This window comes from Leuresthes tenuis, unplaced genomic scaffold, assembly GCF_036924035.1.
Source record: "Leuresthes tenuis unplaced genomic scaffold, fLeuTen1.0.hap1 SCAF_10, whole genome shotgun sequence".
Taxonomy (NCBI): Eukaryota; Metazoa; Chordata; class Actinopteri; order Atheriniformes; family Atherinopsidae; genus Leuresthes; species Leuresthes tenuis.
Window position 1 is genome coordinate 26,807,746 of NW_027325364.1, and position 27,392 is coordinate 26,835,137.

At 42.5% G+C, this 27,392-nt stretch overlaps 3 non-coding genes across 3 annotated transcripts; 2 read left to right on the forward strand and 1 right to left on the reverse strand.

Moving 5' to 3' along the window:
* Positions 1-2,770: 2,770 nt before the first annotated feature.
* Positions 2,771-2,886, forward strand: LOC140317235 (U5 spliceosomal RNA). The gene has a single exon (XR_011917567.1). It is a non-coding gene; the product is annotated as a U5 spliceosomal RNA (small nuclear RNA).
* A 295-nt stretch (positions 2,887-3,181) lies between these two features.
* On the forward strand, positions 3,182-3,365 carry LOC140317119 (U2 spliceosomal RNA). Its single transcript, XR_011917464.1, has one exon. It is a non-coding gene; the product is annotated as a U2 spliceosomal RNA (small nuclear RNA).
* Positions 3,366-6,623: 3,258 nt separating this feature from the next.
* Positions 6,624-6,737, reverse strand: LOC140317441 (U5 spliceosomal RNA). The gene has a single exon (XR_011917755.1). It is a non-coding gene; the product is annotated as a U5 spliceosomal RNA (small nuclear RNA).
* Positions 6,738-27,392: the final 20,655 nt, after the last annotated feature.

Genomic DNA, 27,392 nt, shown 5'->3' on the forward strand with positions numbered 1-27,392 from the left:
CTTAACCACCTCCGCTCCCTGTTTTGATCATGTATGGTCTGGCAATACTACCTTTTCTTACCCGTTTGTGAGTAATTATGGCTGGACATTCACACCTACTTGCAGCCGAACACAACCTCTCTCGCTTTTAATGATGTATGGACCGGCATTCTTACCTTTTCTAACACATTTTTCAGCAATTATGGTTGGAGATTCACACCTACTCACAGCCGAACTCCTCCGCTCCCGCATTTGATGGTGTATATTCGGGCATACGAACCTGTTCTTACCCGCTTTTTACAAACCATGGTCGGACTTTCACACCTTCTTGTAGCTGAACAACTCCGCTCCCTCTTTTGATTGTGTACAGTCGGGCATACAAACCTGTTCTTACCCGCTTTTTACAAACTATGGTTGGACATTCAAACCTTCTTGTAGCCGAACACATCCACTCCTGCTTTTGATGATGTATGGTTGGGCATTCGCACCTTTTCTTACCCATTTTTCAGTAATTATGGGTGGATATTCACACCTTCTTGCAGCCAAACACCTCCGCTCCCTGTTTTGATCATGTATGTTTTGACATTCGCACCTTTTCTCACCTGCTTTTTACTATGGTCGTTCAATCACAGCTTCCTCTCCACCATACTTGTATGGTAGGAAATTCTCACCCACTCTCATCCGAAGACCTCTCCTCCCGCTTTTGTTAATATTTAGTCGGGCATTCGAACCTTTTCTTACCCACTTTTTACAAATTATGGTCGAACATTCACACCTACTTGCAGCTGAATACTTCCGCCCCACCTTTTAGTGATGTATGGTTGGCATTTGCACCTTTTGTTACCCTCTTTTTATACTGATTGCTGAAGATTAAGTTGTTCTTTCTCAAACTACAATTTTTTTTTAATTGTTGAAACTTGATTTGAAGTGGATAAATAAGGAGGACAAACAGTTTTAAGTCACGCTGATAGAAGAAATTTATTTTATAGCAAAATCTGTATTTCGTCATATGTCGAGAGATGCTTATTGCTGAAGAAGTTCTTTCTCATTCTACAAAGTACAACGTTGTTTATCGTTGAAACTTGATTAGACATGAATAAATATGAAGGACAAAGCAGTCTTAACTTGGTTTGAGTTAATTAATTCGTTTTATAGGAGAATCCGAATTCGTGCTTATTTTCGGATTCCTGAAGAATGAGTCTGGTTCTTTCTCATAATACAAAGTTTGTTGTTTATTGTTGAAACTTCATCAGAAGTGAAGAAATAAATGAATGCCTATCAACAAATGTGGGATCTAAACTCTACTGCTTCCTCTAAAATAATTTCTTTTCTCAATTCAGAAATGTGTGTGTGTAAGTCACAACACCCGTGACACCAAAACGGCTTTCTTTTCTCTCTTTTCTCTACACTCTGCACTATGAGCACACACACCAAATCAGAAAGGCTTTTTTCTCTCTTTTCTACATTATGGACTGTGGGGACACAAAACCGCTCTCTCTTTTTTTTTTTGATTGTGTGCCAGGGCGTTGTCTCACGTATTAGATTATGCTTAAGATACGAATCGGTTTATCAGTCACATCAAAATCCATACATTCTGATCCTCCCGTAATAAAATGGTCGGATCTTATCAAACACACTTTGTTTCTTGTGACAATCAAGTCAGCAAAACAGCGTATACACGTCAAGACACTGAATCAAGTTTGCCACAAGAACTCATAAGTTTGGCAGTATTGCTCTGCCGTCAGCAATCATACACCCATTTTATTTTCGTGAGACATGTGCAGGCACCTGTTCATCTACTGTTCTATCACTATGAATTAGTTTATCTATTATCAATAAGGATACTTCTACAACTACTATCAAAGTATGTCCAGACTTCTTATGTTGTCAGTTGCTATATATGAATAAGTGGGTAGCTACTGACAAGCATTAAGCATGTCACACAGCCCAAACATATAACATTTCAGGACACACCACACAGTTAACAACCACAGTGAAGTGTCAAAGCCCAAACATTCAACAGGACACTTACACAACACATTCAAATCAAACAGTCAGACAACATACAAGAACATATACCCCAGCCGGCATTGCTCCCTGCCTATTTTCCTACAGCTCACTATGTGTGCGCACACCTTTATTCACAAACTCTTCAACTTATACTCTTTTACCAAAGCTGCTACAGCTCGATTGGCCGAATACCCTTAGATCCTATTTCGGTGAATTTGACATCTGCCTTACATGTAACAGATTAGCGGTTTAGTCGTGAAGCACTCATGAAAGTAAGCTTATTCTCGGATTCCTGAAACTTTAGATTTGCTCTTTCTTTTACTGCAAAGTACAACGTTGTTTTTTTTGTTTAAATCTTTCTAGACATGGTAAATATGAACGACAAGCAGTTTTAACATAGTTTGAGTGAAGGAATTCATTTTATAGATAAAATCCCAAGAGTCTGCATAGAAAAGAGAGTGAATGCGAAGTAGACTTTAACACGGCTATGGGAGCGAGCCGAGTGTCGGCTAACCGGGAGAATTGCTTGAAAGAAACGCGACACCGAATGAGCGGTCAGAACAAAGCCTCAATACGGGATTCTCGTGGTGTTTTTGTTGCTGCCTTGTCTTTTGCATAGAGTAAAAGACAAGGCAGCCATCGAATAGGGCCCGATTGTTCCTAGTTGGTCAGCCGAGGAGCAAGGGGGGGGGGGCAAGCGTCTCAACCAAGCAAAGCTCACCATGGGGAAGGTGGCTATACCAACTAGCCTGATGCCCTGCTCCCGCAGTGACGGATAATCGTACTCTGGTTTCTCTTCATAACATACAAGTCTTTCGCCTTTTACTAAAGACTTCCGTGGAGAGCAGCACTAATGAGTTGTTTCTATTATTGGTAGGCTTTACCTTTGCGGGTGAAGCCCTTTCTGTCTGTGCAAAAGAAATCTTGCTACTTTGCAGAGTGACTTCTCTGAGTAGAGTCGCCTTACTTGTTGCGACTGTGCCGATGTTCGAAGCTGGAGTGCAAAGTTGTTGCTTGAATGGTGCTTGCTGGAGCATGCGGGAGTGCAAAGTTATACCATTTAAAAGGGCTGAAGAGTGCTCAGTGCAGCGGGTGGGCGGAGGTGCAACGTGACACTCTGGCCACCTATGGCCATAAAAAGAAGTGCGCATTGTGCCAGCAAGGGCCCTCGGACCTGAAACAGTGGACAGTTATCGCTTCTCGGCCTTTTGGCTAAGATCAAGTGTAGTATCTGTTCTTATCAGTTTAATATGTCCTCTATACGAGGACAACATATTAAATGGATTTTTAAGAATAGGAGTTGAAAAAGAAGCTTGCTCCGTTCACTCCAAGCCTCGACCCGGTACTGCAGTGCCGCTGGGAACGGTGCGCTCTCCTCTGCTCTTGTGAAAAAGCAAACAGCGGTGCAGGATGGAAGTTTCAGGGAGCCCAAGATGAAACTTTCTTTTAATCTGCTGAGAAAAGAGAGTGAATGCGAAGTGGACTTTAACACGGCTCTGGGAGCGAGCCGAGTGCGGGCTAACCGGGAGAATTGCTTGAAAGAAACGCGACACCGAATGAGTGGTCAGAACAAAGCCTCAATACGGTGTTCCCGTGGTGTTTGTGGCTGCCTTGTCTTTTGCACAGAGTAAAAGACAAGGCAGCCATCGAATAGATTGTTTCTACTTGGTCAGCCGAGGAGCAGGGGGGGGGGGGGGGGGGGGGGGGGGCAAGCGTCTCAACCAAGCAAAGCTCACCAAGTAGGAACAATCGGGCCCTTTTCGATGGCTGCAACACCTGAAAGAGATATTGATGCGAGACCCGATCAAATGCTTTTTCAAAGTCTAAATTTAAGATGACAAGCCGGGTGTTTCTGTCTCTAGCGTAATCAATGATGTCTCGAATCAGTACGAGGCTGTCGGTGAGTTGTCTCCCTGAGATGGCACAAGCTTGGTCTGGGTGAATTACCTCCTCTAAAACAGAGGACATCCATGTCGCTAAAACCTTGCTAAAAAGTTTACAGTCAAAGTTTAAAAGTGTGATGGGCCTCCAATTCTTTAGGTCAGTCTTATCATTTTTTTTATAAAGTAGAGTCACTATTCCCACTCTAAAACTGTCAGGCAGTCGGTCGAGTTTTTCAAAATCTTTAAAAACATCTAAAATGTCTGATGATAAAAGGTCCCAATAGGTCAGATAGAATTCTGCAGGAAGCCCGTCTAAACCCGGAGCTCGACTTCTCTTAAAACCTGTTAGGCATTTTTTTAACTCTAAATCAGTAAAATTCTGTGTCAAGTGTGCATTCTCTTTTACGGTTTTGTCAACGAATTTTAAGATTTCTGCCGATGTTTCCAAGTGCACTGGTTTCTCTTTGTACATGTTACTATAAAAGGTATGTACAGTTTCAATCATCTCTTGTGTGGATTTTGTTAAAAACCCATCTTCTCTTTTTAGATTTTGAATACACTCCTTTTTATTTATAACTTTCTTTCTTTTTCACCTTCCTCAATTTCCTGCTCCCTGCTTCTTACAAAAATTCCTTTACTCTTTATTTCTGCTAAAACTGACATTTCCTTTTTGACATCTTTGATTTCTTCTTTAAAGTCTATGCCACACTGATTTAGTTTAAAGTAGCGCTGTAAGCGTTTATGTAGTCCCATCATACATCTATTCTCTTTCCTTTTTTTACGTTTACCTTGCTGTTTAAAAAAAGTCTGGGTCGTTTCCTTCACCATTTCCCACCATTGTGCATGTGTTTCGTAGAGGTCTTGAAGGGTCTGCCACTCTTTATAACATTCCCTGTACTGACTGACTATGATTTCATCCTCCAACAGGGAACAGTTTAGTTTCCACAGACCACTTCCTACCGTCACACCAGAAGGGGGTGAAAGGGTGCAGGAGAGCATAAGGTGGTCTGAAAAGAAAACAGGGGTTAATCTAACATCAGTGGGTGGGCAATCTCTAGTAAAGAAATAATCAATGCGAGAGGCTCTGGTGCCATCATGACTAAACCAGGTGAAGCCCTCCTCTCTGGGATGCATGGTTTTAAAACAGTCAGTAAGCTTAAAATCCCTGCATATGCCCTGAAGTAAAATCGAAGTCTTATCCACTTTAAAATCTACCCCTGCTCTTTTTCTATCTTTCCTGCTCAAGATACAGTTAAAATCCCCTCCTACAACTAAAGGTACTTGCCCTAGCATGTAAAGCTGTATATCTTCTAAAAGGTCATACCTTTCATTTTTTCCATTGAAACCATAAATATTTAAGAGGTTAAAGTCTTGACCCATAAAATTCAAGTGTGCTAAAAGTGCCCGTCCGTCTCTCACCATTGTGCTACCTTTCACCAGAACATGCGGATTTTTAATTAGAATGGCCACACCATCATTTTTATTTTGATTTGAGCCACTCCATATCGATAAATGGGGCCACATTTCCTCCCATTGTCTATGGTTTTTTAAAAAAGGTAGTCCACATTCTTGTATTAAAAACACATCTGATTTTATGGAGTCTAAGAAGGATAAAATACTCTGGGCTCTTGTCTTTGATTTCACACTTCTCACATTTAGTGTTGAGAAGGTGAGAACCATTAAAAGCATAAAGGAAAGTAGATATGTCATTTTCGTTTTTCTAAGTTATCAAAACAAATTACACACAGGTTATTTCTTGGGAAACTAGCTCTTCCTTCATTTCTTTAGGTGAAAAGTGAGTAGGGTGATCTATATTTCCTTTTCGGACTCTCGGTGTTGGCCTCTGACGCAATGTTGCATTTAACTTTGAGTCCCTGGGGGTTGATTGCAGAGCTGAAGTTAAAAAGGAGACCTCATTTGGTGAGTCGGAGGGGAAGACTCTAGGTTCTTCCACTGAAGAACTGTCTGAAAGGGACCTAACTCTTCCCCTCTTCTCTGATACCACTGGGGAATCAGAGGCTCAGATGCCGTCCTCTTCGGCTGTTGACCTTCGGGGAGGTGAGTATCTTCACTAGACTCACATGTCTGCTCTTCCTCCTCATTTAGCGTAGCTCCACCCTCTGCCTGTGAATTCTCACAGACTTCAACACTGAGTGGTGAGGCCTCTACAGGCCCCTCCCCTTTTTGCTCCTCACTTCCAATCCAAGCTTTTGGCGGGAAGTTTGAATTTATTGGGTCAACCTCTTCACTTTGTTCACCAACTGCCACCTTTGGTCCTTCTCTTTGTTGGCTTGACTGTGGCTTTACCGTCTTTAATTTGTTGGCAAAAGATTTAGGGCAATCTCTGAAGAGGTGATTTAATTCTCCACAGAGATTACATTTCCTGCCATTTGGACACTCTCCAAAAGTTTGCCCAATTTCTCTGCTCTTCCCACATAACACCTTGGTACAAGCCTCAACCAGGTGCCCATGCTCACCACACTTGCGGCAGAACTTGGGCTGCCCCTGGTAGTGGATGTAACCTCGGTTTTCAAGGTGGCCAGAGTGTCGCCCACCCGCTGCACTGAGCACTCTTCAGCCCTTTTAAATGGTATAACTTTGCACTCCCGCACGCTCCAGCAAGCACCATTCAAGCAACAACTTTGCACTCCAGCTTCGAACATCGGCACAGTCGCAACTAGTAAGGCGACTCTACTCAGAGAAGTCACTCTGCACAGTAAGAAGATTTCTTTTGCACAGACAGAAAGGGCTTTACCCGCAAAGGTAAAGCCTGCCAAAAATAGAAACAACTCATTGTGCTGCTCTCCACAGAAATCTTTAGTAAAAGGCGAAAGACTTGTACGTTATGTAGAGAAACCAGAGTACGATTATCCGTCACTGCGGGAGCAGGGCAACAGGCTAGTTGGCATAGCCACCTTCCCCATGGTGAGCTTTGCTTGGTTGAGACGCTTGCCCCCCCCCCCTTGCTCCTCGGCTGACCAACTAGGAACAATCGGGCCCTATTCGATGGCTGCCTTGTCTTTTACTCTGTGCAAAAGACAAGGCAGCAACAAAAACACCACGAGAATCCCGTATTGAGGCTTTGTTCTGATCGCTCATTCGGTGTCGCGTTTCTTTCAAGCAATTCTCCCGGTTAGCCCACACTCGGCTCGCTCCCATAGCCGTGTTAAAGTCTACTTCGCATTCACTCTCTTTTCTCAGCAGACTCTTGGGATTTTATCTATAAAATGAATTCCTTCACTCAAACTATGTGAAAACTGCTTTGTCCTTAATATTTACCATGTCTAGAAAGATTTAAACAAAAAAAACAACGTTGTACTTTGCAGTAAAAGAAAGAGCAAATCTAAAGTTTCAGGAATCCGAGAATAAGCTTACTTTCATGAGTTCTTCACGATTTCGGATTTTGCTATAAAATGAATTCCTTCACTCAAACTAAATTAAAACTGCTAAACCGCTAATCTGTTATATGTAAGGCAGATGTCAAATTCACCGAAATAGGATCAAAGGGTATTCGGCCAATCGAGCTGTAGCAGCTTCGGTAAAAGAGTATAAGTTGAAGAGTTTGTGAATAAAGGTGTGCGCACACATAGTGTGCTGTACGAAAATAGGCAGGGAGCAATGCCGGCTGGGGTATATGTTCTTGTATGTTGTCTGACTGTTTGATTTGAATGTGTTGTGTAAGTGTCCTGTTGAATGTTACATGTTTGGGCTTTGACACGCTTCACTGTGGTTGTTAACTGTGTGGTGTGTCCTGAAATGTTATATGTTTGGGCTGTGTGACATGCTTAATGCTTGTCAGTAGCTACCCACTTATTCATATATAGCAACTGACAACATAAGAAGTCCGGACATACTTTGATAGTAGTTGTAGAAGTATCCTTATTGATAATAGATCACTAATTCATAGTGATAGAACAGTAGATGAACAGGTGCTTGCACATGTCTCACGAAAATAAAATGGGTGTATGATTGCTGACGGCAGAGCAATACTGCCAAACTTATGAGTTCTTGTGGCAAACTTGATTCAGTGTCTTGACGTGTATACGCTGTTTCGCTGACTTGATTGTCACAAGAAACAAAGTGTGTTTGATAAGATCCGACCATTTTATTACGGGAGGATCAGTATGTATGGATTCTGATGTGACTGATAAACCCATTCGTATCTTAAGCATAATCTAATACGTGAGACAACGCCCTGGCACACGATAAAAAAAAAAAAAGAGAGAGAGCGGTTTTGTGTCCCCACAGTCCATAATGTAGAAAAGAAAGAAAAAACCCTTTCTGATTTGGTGTGTGTGCTCATAGTGCAGAGTGTAGAGAAAAGAAAGCCGTTTTGGTGTCACGGGTGTTGTGACTTACACACACACATTTCTAAATTGAGAAAGGAAATTATTTTAGAGGAAGCACTAGAGATTAGATCCCACATTTGTTGATAGGCATTCATTTATTTCTTCACTTCTGATGAAGTTTCAACAATAAACAACAAACTTTGTATTATGAGAAAGAACCAGACTCAATCTTCAGGAATCCGAAAATAAGCTCTATTTTATGAGTTATGCACGAATTCGGATTCTCCTATAAAACGAATTCATTAACTCAAACCAAGTTAAGACTGCTTTGTCCTTCATATTTATTCATGTCTAATCAAGTTTCAACGATAAACAACGTTGTACTTTGTAGAATGAGAAAGAACTTCTTCAACAATAAGCATCTCTCGACATATGACGAAATACAGATTTTGCTATAAAATTAATTCCTTCTATCAGCCTGACTTAAAACTGTTTGTCCTCCTTATTTATCCACTTCAAATCAAGTTTCAACAATTAAAAAAAATTTGTAGTTTGAGAAAGAACAACTTAATCTTCAGCAATCAGTATAAAAAGAGGTGCAAATGCCAACCATACATACCTAAAAGGTGGAGCGGAAGTATTCAGCTGCAAGTAGGTGTGAATGTTCGACCATAATTTGTAAAAAGCGGGTAAGAAAAGGTTCGAATGCCCGACTATATATTAACAAAAGCGGGAGGAGAGGTCTTCGGATGAGAGTGGGTGAGAATTTCCAACCATAATCTATAAAATACGGTGAAAAAAAATATGTGAATGCCTCATAGAACACTAAAAGCGGAAGTGTTCGGCTGCAAGAAGGTGTGAATGTCCGACTATATTTGGTGAAAAGCAGGTGAAGCAAGGTCTGAATGCCCAACCTTACATCATCAAAAGCGAGATCAGAGGTGTTTGGCTGCAAGAAGGCCATAGTTTGCCAAAAGCGGGTAAGCTGCGAATGACCGACTAAATATCAACAAAAGTGGGGGCGGAGGTCTTCGGATGCAAGTGGGTGTGAATATCCCACCATACAAGTATGGTGGAGAGGAAGCTGTGAATGGCCGACCATAGTAAAAGGCGGGTGAGAGAAGGTGCGAATGTCAAACCATACATAATCAAAAAAGGGAGCGGAGGTGTTCTGCTGTAAGAAGGTGTGAATGTCCAACCATAGTTGGTAAAAAGCGGGTAAGAAAAGGTTAAAATACCCGACTGTACACAATCAATAGCGGGAGCGGAGTTGTTCGGCTACTAAAAGGTGTGAAAGTCCGACCATGGTTTGTAAAAAGCGGGTAAGAAAAGGTGCGAATGCCCGACAATGTATGATCAAAAGAGGGAGTGGAGGTTTTCGGCTGCAAGAAGGTCTGAATGTCCAACCATAATTTGTAAAAACCGGGGAAGAAAAGGCTCGAAAGCCCGACTATACACCATCAAAAGTGGGAGCGGAGGTGTTCAGCTGCAAGAAGGTGTGAATGTCTACCCATAATTACTGAAAAATGGGTAAGAAAAGGTGCGAATGCCTAACCATACATCATCAAAAGAGGGAGCGGAGGTGTTCCGCTGTAAGACGGTGTGAATGTCCGACCATAGATGGTAAAAAGCGGGTAAGAAAAGGTTAAATTACCCGACTGTACACAATCAAAAGAGGGAGCGGAGTTGTTCAGCTAAGAGAAGGTGTGAAAGTCCGACCTTGGTTTGTAAAAAGCGGGTAAGAAAAGGTTCGTATGCCCGAATATACACCATCAAAAGCGGAAGCGGAGGTGTTCGGCTGCAAGATATTGTGAACGTCCGACCAAAGTTTGTAAAAAGCAGTTAAGAAAAGGTTCGAATATCTAACCAAACATAATCAAAAGCGGGAGCAGAGCTGTTCGACTGGAAGTAGGTGTGAATGTCAGATCATAATTTCGAAAAAGCTGATGAGAAAGGGTGAGAATGCCCGACTATACACCATCAAATGCGGTAGCGGAGTTGTTCGGCTGTGAGTAGGTGTGAATCTCCAACCATAATTGCTGAAAAATGTGTTAGAAAAGGTAAAAATGCCGGTCCATACATAATCAAAATCGGGAGAGGTGGTGTTCAGCTGCAAGAAGGTCTAAATGTCCATCAATAATTGCTAGAAAACATGAAAGAAAATTTTCGAAAATCAAACCACACATGATCATAAGTGGGAGAGGAGGTGTTCAGCTGCAAGAAGGTGTGAATGTCCACCCATAATACCTGAAAAATGGGTAAAAAAAAGGTGCGAATGCCAAACCATACATCATCAAAAGCAGGAGTGCATGTGTTCGGCTACAAGAAGGTGTGAACGTCCAACCAAAGTTTGTAAAAAGCAGTTAAGAAAAGGTTCGAATATCCAACCATACATAATCAAAAGCGGGAGCAGAGCTGTTCGACTGCAAGTAGGTGTGAATGTCAGATCATAATTTGCAAAAAGCTGATGAGAAAGGGTGAGAATGCCCGACTATACACCATCAAATGCGGGAGCGGAGTTGTTCGGCTGTGAGTAGGTGTGAATCTCCGACCATAATTGCTGAAAAATGTGTTAGAAAAGGTAAGAATGCCGGTCCATACATCATCAAAAGCGAGAGAGGTTGTGTTCGGCTGCAAGTAGGTGTGAATGTCCAGCCATAATTACTCACAAACGGGTAAGAAAAGGTAGTATTGCCAGACCATATATGATCAAAACAGGGAGCGGAGGTGGTTCAGCTGCAAGAAGGTTTGAATGTCCAACTAAAGTTCAAATATATTAACAAAAGCGGGAGGAGAGGTCTTCGGATGAGAGTGGTTGAAAATTTCCAACCATAATGTATAAAATGCGGTGAAAAAAAGGTGTGATAGAACACTAAAAGGTGGAGCGGAAGTGTTCGGCTGCAAGAAGGTGTGAATGTTCGACTATATTTGGTGAAAAGCAGGTGAAGCAAGGTCTGAATGCCCAACCTTACATCATCAAAAGCGAGATCAGAGGTGTTTGGCTGCAAGAAGGCCATAGTTTGCCAAAAGCGGGTAAGGTGCGAATGTCCGACTAAATATCAACAAAATTTGGGGCGGAGGTCTTCGGATGCAAGTGGGTGTGAATGTCCGACTATATTTGGTGAAAAGCAGGTGAAGCAAGGTCTGAATGCCCAACCTTACATCATCAAAAGCGAGATCAGAGGTGTTTGGCTGCAAGAAGGCCATAGTTTGCCAAAAGCGGGTAAGCTGCGAATGACCGACTAAATATCAACAAAAGTGGGGGCGGAGGTCTTCGGATGCAAGTGGGTGTGAATATCCCACCATACAAGTATGGTGGAGAGGAAGCTGTGAATGGCCGACCATAGTAAAAGGCGGGTGAGAGAAGGTGCGAATGTCAAACCATACATAATCAAAACAGGGAGCGGAGGTGTTCTGCTGTAAGAAGGTGTGAATGTCCAACCATAGTTGGTAAAAAGCGGGTAAGAAAAGGTTAAAATTCCCGACTGTACACAATCAATAGCGGGAGCGGAGTTGTTCGGCTACTAAAAGGTGTGAAAGTCCGACCATGGTTTGTAAAAAGCGGGTAAGAAAAGGTGCGAATGCCCGACAATGTATGATCAAAAGAGGGAGTGGAGGTTTTCGGCTGCAAGAAGGTCTGAATGTCCAACCATAATTTGTAAAAACCGGGGAAGAAAAGGCTCGAAAGCCCGACTATACACCATCAAAAGTGGGAGCGGAGGTGTTCAGCTGCAAGACGGTCTGAATGTCCATCAATAATTGCTAGAAAACATGAAAGAAAATTTTCGAATATCAAACTGCACATGATCATAAGCGGGAGAGGAGGTGTTCAGCTGCAAGAAGGTGTGAATGTCTACCCATAATTACTGAAAAATGGGTAAGAAAAGGTGCGAATGCCTAACCATACATCATCAAAAGAGGGAGCGGAGGTGTTCCGCTGTAAGACGGTGTGAATGTACGACCATAGAAGGTAAAAACCGGGTAAGAAAAGGTTAAATTACCCGACTGTACACAATCAAAAGAGGGAGCGGAGTTGTTCAGCTAAGAGAAGGTGTGAAAGTCCGACCTTGGTTTGTAAAAAGCGGGTAGGAAAAGGTTCGTATGCCCGAATATACACTATCAAAACCGGAAGCGTAGGTGTTCGGCTGCAAGAAGGTGTGAACGTCCGACCAAAGTTTGTAAAAAGCAGTTAAGAAAAGGTTCGAATATCTAACCAAACATAATCAAAAGCGGGAGCAGAGCTGTTCAACTGGAAGTAGGTGTGAATGTCAGATCATAATTTGCAAAAAGCTGATGAGAAAGGGTGAGAATGCCCGACTATACATCATCAACTGCGGGAGCGGAGTTGTTCGGCTGTGAGTAGGTGTGAATCTCCGACCATAATTGCTGAAAAATGTGTTAGAAAAGGTAAAAATGCCGGTCCATACATCATCAAAATCGGGAGAGGTGGTGTTCAGCTGCAAGAAGGTCTAAATGTCCATCAATAATTGCTAGAAAACATGAAAGAAAATTTTCGAAAATCAAACCACACATGATCATAAGTGGGAGAGGAGGTGTTCAGCTGCAAGAAGGTGTGAATGTCCACCCATAATACCTGAAAAATGGGTAAAAAAAAAGGTGCGAATGCCCAACCATACATCATCAAAAGCAGGAGTGCATGTGTTCGGCTACAAGAAGGTGTGAACGTCCAACCAAAGTTTGTAAAAAGCAGTTAAGAAAAGGTTCGAATATCCAACCAAACATAATCAAAAGCGGGAGCAGAGCTGTTCGACTGCAAGTAGGTGTGAATGTCAGATCATAATTTGCAAAAAGCTGATGAGAAAGGGTGAGAATGCCCGACTATACACCATCAAATGCGGGAGCGGAGTTGTTCGGCTGTGAGTAGGTGTGAATCTCCGACCATAATTGCTGAAAAATGTGTTAGAAAAGGTAAGAATGCCGGTCCATACATCATCAAAAGCGAGACAGGTTGTGTTCGGCTGCAAGTAGGTGTGACTGTTCGACTAAAGTTTGTAAAAAGTGGGTAAGACAAGGTGCGAATGCCTGACAATGTATGATCAAAAGCGGGAGCGGAGGTGTTCAGCTGCAAGAAGGTCTACATGTCCATCAATAATTGCTAGAAAACATGAAAGAAACTTTTCGAAAATCAAACCGCACATGATCATAAGTGGGATAGGAGGTGTTCAGCTGCAAGGTGTGACTGTCCACCCATAATTCCTGAAAAATGGGCAAAAAAAAGGTGTGAATGTCCAACCATACATCATCAAAAGCAGGAGTGGAAGTGTTCGGCTACAAGAAGGTGTGAACGTCCAACCAAAATATGTAAAAAGCATTAAGAAAATGTTCGAATATCCAACCAAACATAATCAAAAGCGGGAGCAGAGCTGTTCGACTGCAAGTAGGTGTGAATATCAGATCATAATTTGCAAAAAGCTGATGAGAAAGGGTGAGAATGCCCGACTATACACTATCAAATGTGGGAGCGGAGGTGTTCGTCTGTGAGTAGGTGTGAATGTCCGACCATAATTGCTGAAAAATGTGTTAGAAAAGGTAAGAATGCCGGACCATATATCATCAAAAGCGGGAGAGGTTGTGTTCGGCTGCAAGAAGGTGTGAATGTCCAGCCATAATTACTCACAAATGGGTAAGAAAAGGTACTATTGCCAGACCATATATGATCAAAACAGGGAGCGGAGGTGGTTCAGCTGCAAGAAGGTTTGAATGTCCGACTAAAGTTTGTAAAAAGCGGGTAAGACAAGGTGTGAATGCCCGACAATGTATGATCAAAAGAGGAGCGGAGGTTTTCGGCTGAGAGAAGGTCTGAATGTCCACCCATAATTACTGAAAAATGGGTAAGAAAAGGTGCGAAAGCCCAACCGCACATGATCATAAGTGGATGAGAAGGTAGTAAGTAGTGCAAGTAGGTGTGAATCTAAGATCATAATTTGTAAAAAGTGGGTAAGAAAAGGTAAGAATGCCCAACCATAAATTATCAAAAGCGGCAGCAGAGTTTCGGCTGCTATTTATCAATGTCTAGATAGATTTCAACAAAAAACAACGTTGTACTTTGCAGTAAAAGAAAGTGCAAATCAAAAGTTTTAGGAATCCGAGAATAAGCTTATTTTCATGAGTTCTGCACGATTTCGGATTTTATGTATAAAATGAATTTCTTCACGCAAACTAAGTTAACACTGCTTTGTCCTTCATATTTATCAATGTCTAGATCGACTTCAACAAAGAACAACATTGTATTTTGCAGTAGAAGAAAGAGCAAAACTGAAGGATCAGGAATCCGAGAATAAGCTTCTTTTCATACGTTCTGCATGATTTGGGATTTTATGTATAAAATGAATTCCTTCTCTCAAACTAAGTTAACACTGCTTTGTCCTTCATATGTACCCATTTCTACATATATTTCAAGCATAAACTTCCTCATACTACCCTGAATGAGAAAGAGCCACACTTGTGATTAAGCCATACCTCCCTTTTGAGGAGTTCTGCATGATTTGGGATTTTATCTATAAAATTAATTCCTTCACTCAAACTATGTTAAAACGGCTTTTACCTTCATATTTATCAATGTCTCAATAGATTTAAGCAAAAAAACAACGTTGTACTTTGCAATAAAAGAAAGAGCAAATCAAAAGTTTTAGGAATCCGAGAATAAGCTTATTTTCATGAGTTCTGCACGATTTCGGATTTTATGTATAAAATGAATTCATTCACTCAAACCAAGTTAAAACTGCTTTTTCCTTCATATTTATCAATGTCTAGATCGACTTCAACAAAGAACAACATTGTATTTTGCAGTAGAAGAAAGAGCAAAACTGAAGGATCAGGAATCCGAGAATAAGCTTCTTTTCATACGTTCTGCATGATTTGGGATTTTATGCATAAAATGAATTCCTTCTCTCAAACTAAGTTAACACTGCTTTGTCCTTCATATGTACCCATTTCTACATATATTTCAAGCATAAACTTCCTCATACTACCCTGAATGAGAAAGAGCCACACTTGTGATTAAGCCATACCTCCCTTTTGAGGAGTTCTGCATGATTTGGGATTTTATCTATAAAATTAATTCCTTCACTCAAACTATGTTAAAACGGCTTTTACCTTCATATTTATCAATGTCTCAATAGATTTAAGCAAAAAAACAACGTTGTACTTTGCAATAAAAGAAAGAGCAAATCAAAAGTTTTAGGAATCCGAGAATAAGCTTATTTTCATGAGTTCTGCACGATTTCGGATTTTATGTATAAAATGAATTCATTCACTCAAACCAAGTTAAAACTGCTTTTTCCTTCATATTTATCAATGTCTAGATCGACTTCAACAAAGAACAACATTGTATTTTGCAGTAGAAGAAAGAGCAAAACTGAAGGATCAGGAATCCGAGAATAAGCTTCTTTTCATACGTTCTGCATGATTTGGGATTTTATGTATAAAATGAATTCCTTCTCTCAAACTAAGTTAACACTGCTTTGTCCTTCATATGTACCCATTTCTACATATATTTCAAGCATAAACTTCCTCATACTACCCTGAATGAGAAAGAACCACACTTGTGATTAAGCCATACGCCCCTTTTGAGGAGTTCTGCATGATTTGGGATTTTTTCTATAAAATCAATTCCTTCACTCAAACTATGTTAAAACGGCTTTTACCTTCATATTTATCAATGTCTCGATAGATTTAAACAAAAAAAACAACGTTGTACTTTGCAGTAAAAGAAAGAGCCAATCAAAAGTTTTAGGAATCCGAGAATAAGCTTATTTTCATGAGTTCTGCACGATTTCGGATTTTATGTATAAAATGAATTCATTCACTCAAACCAGGTTAAAACTGCTTTTTCCTTCATATTTATCAATGTCTAGATCGACTTCAACAAAGAACAACACTCTATTTTGCAGTAGAAGAAAGAGCAACACTGAAGGATCAGGAATCCGAGAATAAGCTTATTTTCTTATGGGCAAGTGGGAACTGCTTTGTCCTTCATATTTATCAATGTGTTGATGGATTTCAACTTCTTCTACTGCATCTTCTTCACACCTTCTTGTAGCCGAACACTTCCGCTCCCGCTATTGATTGTGTACAGTCGGGTATTTTAACCTTTTCTTACCCGCTTTTTACCAACTATGGTCGGACAATCACACCGTCTTACAGCGGAACACCTCCGCTCCCGCTTTTTATGGTGTATAGTCGGGCATTCGAACCTTTTCTTACCCGCTATTTACAAACTATGGTAGGACATTCAAACCTTCGTGTATCCGAAAACCTCCGCTCTCTCTTTTGATCATACATTTTCGGACATTCGCACCTTTTCTTACCCGCTTTTTACCAACTATGGTCGGACAATCACACCGTCTTACAGCGGAACACCTCCGCTCCCGCTTTTGATGATGTATAGTCGGGCTTTCGAGCCTTTTCTTCCCCGGTTTTTACAAATTATGGTTGGACATTCAGACCTTCTTGCAGCCGAAAACCTCCACTCCCTCTTTTGATCATACATTGTCGGGCATTCGCACCTTTTCTTACCCGCTTTTTACAAACCATGGTCGGACTTTCACACCTTCTTGTAGCCGAACAACTCCGCTCCCGCTATTGATTGTGTACAGTCGGGTATTTTAACCTTTTCTTACCCGCTTTTTACCAACTATGGTTGGACATTCACACCGTCTTACAGCGGAACACCTCCGCTCCCTCTTTTGATGGTGTATGTTCGGGCACTCGAACCTTTTCTTACCCGCTTTTTACAAACTATGGTCAGACATTCAAACCTTCTTGTAGCGGAACATATCCACTCTTGCTTTTGATGATGGGTATTCAAACCTACTTGTTGCCCGCTTTTCATTAATTATGGGTGGACATACACACCTTGTCGCAGCCAAACACCTCCGCTCCCTGTTTTGATCATGTATGATTGGACATTCGCACCTTTTCTCACCCGCTTTTTACTATGGTCGGCCATTCACAGCTTCCTCTCCACCATACTTGTATGGTGGGATATTCACACCCACTTGCATCCGAAGACCTCCGCCCCCACTTTTGTTGATATTTAGTCGGTCATTCGCAGCTTACCCGCTTTTGGCAAACTATGGCCTTCTTGCAGCCAAACACATCTGATCTCGTTTTTGATGATGTAAGGTTAGGCATTCAGACCTTGCTTCACCTGCTTTTCACCAAATATAGTCGAACAGTCACACCTTCTTGCAGCCGAACACTTCTGCTCCACCTTTTAGTGTTCTATGGGGTATTCACACCTTTTTTTTCACCGCATTTTATTGATTATGGTTGGAAATTCTCACCCACTCTTATCCGAAGACCTCTCCTCCTGCTTTTGTTAATATATAGTCGGGCATTCAAACCTTTTCTTACCCGCTTTTTACAAATTATGGTCGAACATTCACACCTACTTGCAGCCGAACACCTCCGCTCCCGCTTTTGATGGTGTATAGTCGGGCTTTCGAGCCTTTTCTTCCCCGGTTTTTACAAATTATGGTTGTACATTCAGACCTTGCAGCCGAAAACCTCCGCTCCCTCATTTGATCATACATTGTCAGGCATTCGCACCTTGTCTTACCCGCTTTTTATAAACTTTAGTCAGACATTCACACCTTGCAGCTGAACCACCTCCGCTCCCTGTTTTGATAATGTATGGTCTGGCAATACTACCTTTTCTTACCGGTTTGTGAGTAATTATGGCTGGACATTCACACCTACTTGCAGCCGAACACCACTTTTCCAGCTTTTGATGATGTATGGTCCGGCATTCTAGTCTTTTCTAACACATTTTTCAGCAATTATGGTTTGACATTCACACCTACTCACAGCCTAACACTTCCGCTCCCGCATTTGATGGTGTATAGTCGGGCATTCTCACCCTTTCTCATCAGCTTTTTGCAAATTATGATCTGACATTCACACCTACTTGCAGTCGAACAGCTCTGCTCCCGCTTTTGATTATGTTTGGTTGGATATTCGAAACTTTTCTTCACTGCTTTTTACAAACTTTGGTTGGACGTTCACACCTTCTTGCAGCCGAACACCTCCGCTTCCGCTTTTGATGGTATATATTCGGGCATTCGAACGTTTTCTTACCCGCTTTTTACAAACCATGGTCGGACTTTCACACCTTCTTGTAGCCGAACAACTCCGCTCCCGCTATTGATTGTGTACAGTCGGGTATTTTAACCTTTTCTTACCCGCTTTTTACCAACTATTGTTGGACATTCACACCGTCTTACAGCGGAACACCTCCGCTCCCTCTTTTGATGGTGTATGTTCGGGCATTCGAACCTTTTCTTACCCGCATTTTACGAACTATGGTCGGACATTCAAAACTTCTTTTAGCCGAACACATCCACTCCTGCTTTTGATGATGTATGGTTGAGCATTCGCACCTTTTCTTACCCATTTTTTACAAACTATGGTCGGACATTCACACCTTCTTGCAGCTGAACACCTCCTCTCCCGCTTATGATGATGTGTGGTTTGATATTCGAAAATTTTCTTTCATGTTTTCTAGCAATTATTGATGGACATTCAGACCTTCTTGCAGCTGAACACCTCCGCTCCCGCTTTTGATGATGTATAGTCGGGCTTTCGAGCCTTTTCTTCCCCGGTTTTTACAAATTATGGTTGGACATTCAGACCTTCTTGCAGCCGAAAACCTCCACTCCCTCTTTTGATCATACATTGTCGGGCATTCGCACCTTTTCTTACCCGCTTTTTACAAACCATGGTCGGACTTTCACACCTTCTTGTAGCCGAACAACTCCGCTCCCGCTATTGATTGTGTACAGTCGGGTATTTTAACCTTTTCTTACCCGCTTTTTACCAACTATGGTTGGACATTCACACCGTCTTACAGCGGAACACCTCCGCTCCCTCTTTTGATGGTGTATGTTCGGGCACTCGAACCTTTTCTTACCCGCTTTTTACAAACTATGGTCAGACATTCAAACCTTCTTGTAGCGGAACATATCCACTCTTGCTTTTGATGATGGGTATTCAAACCTACTTGTTGCCCGCTTTTCATTAATTATGGGTGGACATACACACCTTGTCGCAGCCAAACACCTCCGCTCCCTGTTTTGATCATGGATGATTGGACATTCGCACCTTTTCTCACCCGCTTTTTACTATGGTCGGCCATTCACAGCTTCCTCTCCACCATACTTGTATGGTGGGATATTCACACCCACTTGCATCCGAAGACCTCCGCCCCCACTTTTGTTGATATTTAGTCGGTCATTCGCAGCTTACCCGCTTTTGGCAAACTATGGCCTTCTTGCAGCCAAACACATCTGATCTCGTTTTTGATGATGTAAGGTTAGGCATTCAGACCTTGCTTCACCTGCTTTTCACCAAATATAGTCGAACAGTCACACCTTCTTGCAGCCGAACACTTCTGCTCCACCTTTTAGTGTTCTATGGGGTATTCACACCTTTTTTTTCACCGCATTTTATTGATTATGGTTGGAAATTCTCACCCACTCTTATCCGAAGACCTCTCCTCCTGCTTTTGTTAATATATAGTCGGGCATTCAAACCTTTTCTTACCCGCTTTTTACAAATTATGGTCGAACATTCACACCTACTTGCAGCCGAACACCTCCGCTCCCGCTTTTGATGGTGTATAGTCGGGCTTTGGAGCCTTTTCTTCCCCGGTTTTTACAAATTATGGTTGTACATTCAGACCTTGCAGCCGAAAACCTCCGCTCCCTCATTTGATCATACATTGTCAGGCATTCGCACCTTGTCTTACCCGCTTTTTATAAACTTTAGTCAGACATTCACACCTTGCAGCTGAACCACCTCCGCTCCCTGTTTTGATAATGTATGGTCTGGCAATACTACCTTTTCTTACTGGTTTGTGAGTAATTATGGCTGGACATTCACACCTACTTGCAGCCGAACACCACTTTTCCAGCTTTTGATGATGTATGGTCCGGCATTCTAGTCTTTTCTAACACATTTTTCAGCAATTATGGTTTGACATTCACACCTACTCACAGCCTAACACTTCCGCTCCCGCATTTGATGGTGTATAGTCGGGCATTCTCACCCTTTCTCATCAGCTTTTTGCAAATTATGATCTGACATTCACACCTACTTGCAGTCGAACAGCTCTGCTCCCGCTTTTGATTATGTTTGGTTGGATATTCGAAACTTTTCTTCACTGCTTTTTACAAACTTTGGTTGGACGTTCACACCTTCTTGCAGCCGAACACCTCCGCTTCCGCTTTTGATGGTATATATTCGGGCATTCGAACGTTTTCTTACCCGCTTTTTACAAACCATGGTCGGACATTCACACCTTCTTGTAGCCGAACAACTCCGCTCCCGCTATTGATTGTGTACAGTCGGGTATTTTAACCTTTTCTTACCCGCTTTTTACCAACTATTGTTGGACATTCACACCGTCTTACAGCGGAACACCTCCGCTCCCTCTTTTGATGGTGTATGTTCGGGCATTCGAACCTTTTCTTACCCGCATTTTACGAACTATGGTCGGACATTCAAAACTTCTTTTAGCCGAACACATCCACTCCTGCTTTTGATGATGTATGGTTGAGCATTCGCACCTTTTCTTACCCATTTTTTACAAACTATGGTCGGACATTCACACCTTCTTGCAGCTGAACACCTCCTCTCCCGCTTATGATGATGTGTGGTTTGATATTCGAAAATTTTCTTTCATGTTTTCTAGCAATTATTGATGGACATTCAGACCTTCTTGCAGCTGAACACCTCCGCTCCCGCTTTTGATGATGTATAGTCGGGCTTTCGAGCCTTTTCTTCCCCGGTTTTTACAAATTATGGTTGGACATTCAGACCTTCTTGCAGCCGAAAACCTCCACTCCCTCTTTTGATCATACATTGTCGGGCATTCGCACCTTTTCTTACCCGCTTTTTACAAACCATGGTCGGACTTTCACACCTTCTTGTAGCCGAACAACTCCGCTCCCGCTATTGATTGTGTACAGTCGGGTATTTTAACCTTTTCTTACCCGCTTTTTACCAACTATGGTTGGACATTCACACCGTCTTACAGCGGAACACCTCCGCTCCCTCTTTTGATGGTGTATGTTCGGGCACTCGAACCTTTTCTTACCCGCTTTTTACAAACTATGGTCAGACATTCAAACCTTCTTGTAGCGGAACATATCCACTCTTGCTTTTGATGATGGGTATTCAAACCTACTTGTTGCCCGCTTTTCATTAATTATGGGTGGACATACACACCTTGTCGCAGCCAAACACCTCCGCTCCCTGTTTTGATCATGGATGATTGGACATTCGCACCTTTTCTCACCCGCTTTTTACTATGGTCGGCCATTCACAGCTTCCTCTCCACCATACTTGTATGGTGGGATATTCACACCCACTTGCATCCGAAGACCTCCGCCCCCACTTTTGTTGATATTTAGTCGGTCATTCGCAGCTTACCCGCTTTTGGCAAACTATGGCCTTCTTGCAGCCAAACACATCTGATCTCGTTTTTGATGATGTAAGGTTAGGCATTCAGACCTTGCTTCACCTGCTTTTCACCAAATATAGTCGAACAGTCACACCTTCTTGCAGCCGAACACTTCTGCTCCACCTTTTAGTGTTCTATGGGGTATTCACACCTTTTTTTTCACCGCATTTTATTGATTATGGTTGGAAATTCTCACCCACTCTTATCCGAAGACCTCTCCTCCTGCTTTTGTTAATATATAGTCGGGCATTCAAACCTTTTCTTACCCGCTTTTTACAAATTATGGTCGAACATTCACACCTACTTGCAGCCGAACACCTCCGCTCCCGCTTTTGATGGTGTATAGTCGGGCTTTGGAGCCTTTTCTTCCCCGGTTTTTACAAATTATGGTTGTACATTCAGACCTTGCAGCCGAAAACCTCCGCTCCCTCATTTGATCATACATTGTCAGGCATTCGCACCTTGTCTTACCCGCTTTTTATAAACTTTAGTCAGACATTCACACCTTGCAGCTGAACCACCTCCGCTCCCTGTTTTGATAATGTATGGTCTGGCAATACTACCTTTTCTTACCGGTTTGTGAGTAATTATGGCTGGACATTCACACCTACTTGCAGCCGAACACCACTTTTCCAGCTTTTGATGATGTATGGTCCGGCATTCTAGTCTTTTCTAACACATTTTTCAGCAATTATGGTTTGACATTCACACCTACTCACAGCCTAACACTTCCGCTCCCGCATTTGATGGTGTATAGTCGGGCATTCTCACCCTTTCTCATCAGCTTTTTGCAAATTATGATCTGACATTCACACCTACTTGCAGTCGAACAGCTCTGCTCCCGCTTTTGATTATGTTTGGTTGGATATTCGAAACTTTTCTTCACTGCTTTTTACAAACTTTGGTTGGACGTTCACACCTTCTTGCAGCCGAACACCTCCGCTTCCGCTTTTGATGGTATATATTCGGGCATTCGAACGTTTTCTTACCCGCTTTTTACAAACCATGGTCGGACTTTCACACCTTCTTGTAGCCGAACAACTCCGCTCCCGCTATTGATTGTGTACAGTCGGGTATTTTAACCTTTTCTTACCCGCTTTTTACCAACTATTGTTGGACATTCACACCGTCTTACAGCGGAACACCTCCGCTCCCTCTTTTGATGGTGTATGTTCGGGCATTCGAACCTTTTCTTACCCGCATTTTACGAACTATGGTCGGACATTCAAAACTTCTTTTAGCCGAACACATCCACTCCTGCTTTTGATGATGTATGGTTGAGCATTCGCACCTTTTCTTACCCATTTTTTACAAACTATGGTCGGACATTCACACCTTCTTGCAGCTGAACACCTCCTCTCCCGCTTATGATGATGTGTGGTTTGATATTCGAAAATTTTCTTTCATGTTTTCTAGCAATTATTGATGGACATTCAGACCTTCTTGCAGCTGAACACCTCCGCTCCCGCTTTTGATGATGTATAGTCGGGCTTTCGAGCCTTTTCTTCCCCGGTTTTTACAAATTATGGTTGGACATTCAGACCTTCTTGCAGCCGAAAACCTCCACTCCCTCTTTTGATCATACATTGTCGGGCATTCGCACCTTTTCTTACCCGCTTTTTACAAACCATGGTCGGACTTTCACACCTTCTTGTAGCCGAACAACTCCGCTCCCGCTATTGATTGTGTACAGTCGGGTATTTTAACCTTTTCTTACCCGCTTTTTACCAACTATGGTTGGACATTCACACCGTCTTACAGCGGAACACCTCCGCTCCCTCTTTTGATGGTGTATGTTCGGGCACTCGAACCTTTTCTTACCCGCTTTTTACAAACTATGGTCAGACATTCAAACCTTCTTGTAGCGGAACATATCCACTCTTGCTTTTGATGATGGGTATTCAAACCTACTTGTTGCCCGCTTTTCATTAATTATGGGTGGACATACACACCTTGTCGCAGCCAAACACCTCCGCTCCCTGTTTTGATCATGTATGATTGGACATTCGCACCTTTTCTCACCCGCTTTTTACTATGGTCGGCCATTCACAGCTTCCTCTCCACCATACTTGTATGGTGGGATATTCACACCCACTTGCATCCGAAGACCTCCGCCCCCACTTTTGTTGATATTTAGTCGGTCATTCGCAGCTTACCCGCTTTTGGCAAACTATGGCCTTCTTGCAGCCAAACACATCTGATCTCGTTTTTGATGATGTAAGGTTAGGCATTCAGACCTTGCTTCACCTGCTTTTCACCAAATATAGTCGAACAGTCACACCTTCTTGCAGCCGAACACTTCTGCTCCACCTTTTAGTGTTCTATGGGGTATTCACACCTTTTTTTTCACCGCATTTTATTGATTATGGTTGGAAATTCTCACCCACTCTTATCCGAAGACCTCTCCTCCTGCTTTTGTTAATATATAGTCGGGCATTCAAACCTTTTCTTACCCGCTTTTTACAAATTATGGTCGAACATTCACACCTACTTGCAGCCGAACACCTCCGCTCCCGCTTTTGATGGTGTATAGTCGGGCTTTGGAGCCTTTTCTTCCCCGGTTTTTACAAATTATGGTTGTACATTCAGACCTTGCAGCCGAAAACCTCCGCTCCCTCATTTGATCATACATTGTCAGGCATTCGCACCTTGTCTTACCCGCTTTTTATAAACTTTAGTCAGACATTCACACCTTGCAGCTGAACCACCTCCGCTCCCTGTTTTGATAATGTATGGTCTGGCAATACTACCTTTTCTTACCGGTTTGTGAGTAATTATGGCTGGACATTCACACCTACTTGCAGCCGAACACCACTTTTCCAGCTTTTGATGATGTATGGTCCGGCATTCTAGTCTTTTCTAACACATTTTTCAGCAATTATGGTTTGACATTCACACCTACTCACAGCCTAACACTTCCGCTCCCGCATTTGATGGTGTATAGTCGGGCATTCTCACCCTTTCTCATCAGCTTTTTGCAAATTATGATCTGACATTCACACCTACTTGCAGTCGAACAGCTCTGCTCCCGCTTTTGATTATGTTTGGTTGGATATTCGAAACTTTTCTTCACTGCTTTTTACAAACTTTGGTTGGACGTTCACACCTTCTTGCAGCCGAACACCTCCGCTTCCGCTTTTGATGGTGTATATTCGGGCATTTGAACGTTTTCTTACCCGCTTTTTACAAACCATGGTCGGACTTTCACACCTTCTTGTAGCCGAACAACTCCGCTCCCGCTATTGATTGTGTACAGTCGGGTATTTTAACCTTTTCTTACCCGCTTTTTACCAACTATTGTTGGACATTCACACCGTCTTACAGCGGAACACCTCCGCTCCCTCTTTTGATGGTGTATGTTCGGGCATTCGAACCTTTTCTTACCCGCATTTTACGAACTATGGTCGGACATTCAAAACTTCTTTTAGCCGAACACATCCACTCCTGCTTTTGATGATGTATGGTTGAGCATTCGCACCTTTTCTTACCCATTTTTTACAAACTATGGTCGGACATTCACACCTTCTTGCAGCTGAACACCTCCTCTCCCGCTTATGATGATGTGTGGTTTGATATTCGAAAATTTTCTTTCATGTTTTCTAGCAATTATTGATGGACATTCAGACCTTCTTGCAGCTGAACACCTCCGCTCCCGCTTTTGATGATGTATAGTCGGGCTTTCGAGCCTTTTCTTCCCCGGTTTTTACAAATTATGGTTGGACATTCAGACCTTCTTGCAGCCGAAAACCTCCACTCCCTCTTTTGATCATACATTGTCGGGCATTCGCACCTTTTCTTACCCGCTTTTTACAAACCATGGTCGGACTTTCACACCTTCTTGTAGCCGAACAACTCCGCTCCCGCTATTGATTGTGTACAGTCGGGTATTTTAACCTTTTCTTACCCGCTTTTTACCAACTATGGTTGGACATTCACACCGTCTTAAAGCGGAACACCTCCGCTCCCTCTTTTGATGGTGTATGTTCGGGCACTCGAACCTTTTCTTACCCGCTTTTTACAAACTATGGTCAGACATTCAAACCTTCTTGTAGCGGAACATATCCACTCTTGCTTTTGATGATGGGTATTCAAACCTACTTGTTGCCCGCTTTTCATTAATTATGGGTGGACATACACACCTTGTCGCAGCCAAACACCTCCGCTCCCTGTTTTGATCATGTATGATTGGACATTCGCACCTTTTCTCACCCGCTTTTTACTATGGTCGGCCATTCACAGCTTCCTCTCCACCATACTTGTATGGTGGGATATTCACACCCACTTGCATCCGAAGACCTCCGCCCCCACTTTTGTTGATATTTAGTCGGTCATTCGCAGCTTACCCGCTTTTGGCAAACTATGGCCTTCTTGCAGCCAAACACATCTGATCTCGTTTTTGATGATGTAAGGTTAGGCATTCAGACCTTGCTTCACCTGCTTTTCACCAAATATAGTCGAACAGTCACACCTTCTTGCAGCCGAACACTTCTGCTCCACCTTTTAGTGTTCTATGGGGTATTCACACCTTTTTTTTCACCGCATTTTATTGATTATGGTTGGAAATTCTCACCCACTCTTATCCGAAGACCTCTCCTCCTGCTTTTGTTAATATATAGTCGGGCATTCAAACCTTTTCTTACCCGCTTTTTACAAATTATGGTCGAACATTCACACCTACTTGCAGCCGAACACCTCCGCTCCCGCTTTTGATGGTGTATAGTCGGGCTTTCGAGCCTTTTCTTCCCCGGTTTTTACAAATTATGGTTGTACATTCAGACCTTGCAGCCGAAAACCTCCGCTCCCTCATTTGATCATACATTGTCAGGCATTCGCACCTTGTCTTACCCGCTTTTTATAAACTTTAGTCAGACATTCACACCTTGCAGCTGAACCACCTCCGCTCCCTGTTTTGATAATGTATGGTCTGGCAATACTACCTTTTCTTACCGGTTTGTGAGTAATTATGGCTGGACATTCACACCTACTTGCAGCCGAACACCACTTTTCCAGCTTTTGATGATGTATGGTCCGGCATTCTAGTCTTTTCTAACACATTTTTCAGCAATTATGGTTTGACATTCACACCTACTCACAGCCGAACACTTCCGCTCCCGCATTTGATGGTGTATAGTCGGGCATTCTCACCCTTTCTCATCAGCTTTTTGCAAATTATGATCTGACATTCACACCTACTTGCAGTCGAACAGCTCTGCTCCCGCTTTTGATTATGTTTGGTTGGATATTCGAAACTTTTCTTCACTGCTTTTTACAAACTTTGGTTGGACGTTCACACCTTCTTGCAGCCGAACACCTCCGCTTCCGCTTTTGATGGTATATATTCGGGCATTCGAACGTTTTCTTACCCGCTTTTTACAAACCATGGTTGGACTTTCACACCTTCTTGTAGCCGAACAACTCCGCTCCCGCTATTGATTGTGTACAGTCGGGTATTTTAACCTTTTCTTACCCGCTTTTTACCAACTATTGTTGGACATTCACACCGTCTTACAGCGGAACACCTCCGCTCCCTCTTTTGATGGTGTATGTTCGGGCATTCGAACCTTTTCTTACCCGCATTTTACGAACTATGGTCGGACATTCAAAACTTCTTTTAGCCGAACACATCCACTCCTGCTTTTGATGATGTATGGTTGAGCATTCGCACCTTTTCTTACCCATTTTTTACAAACTATGGTCGGACATTCACACCTTCTTGCAGCTGAACACCTCCTCTCCCGCTTATGA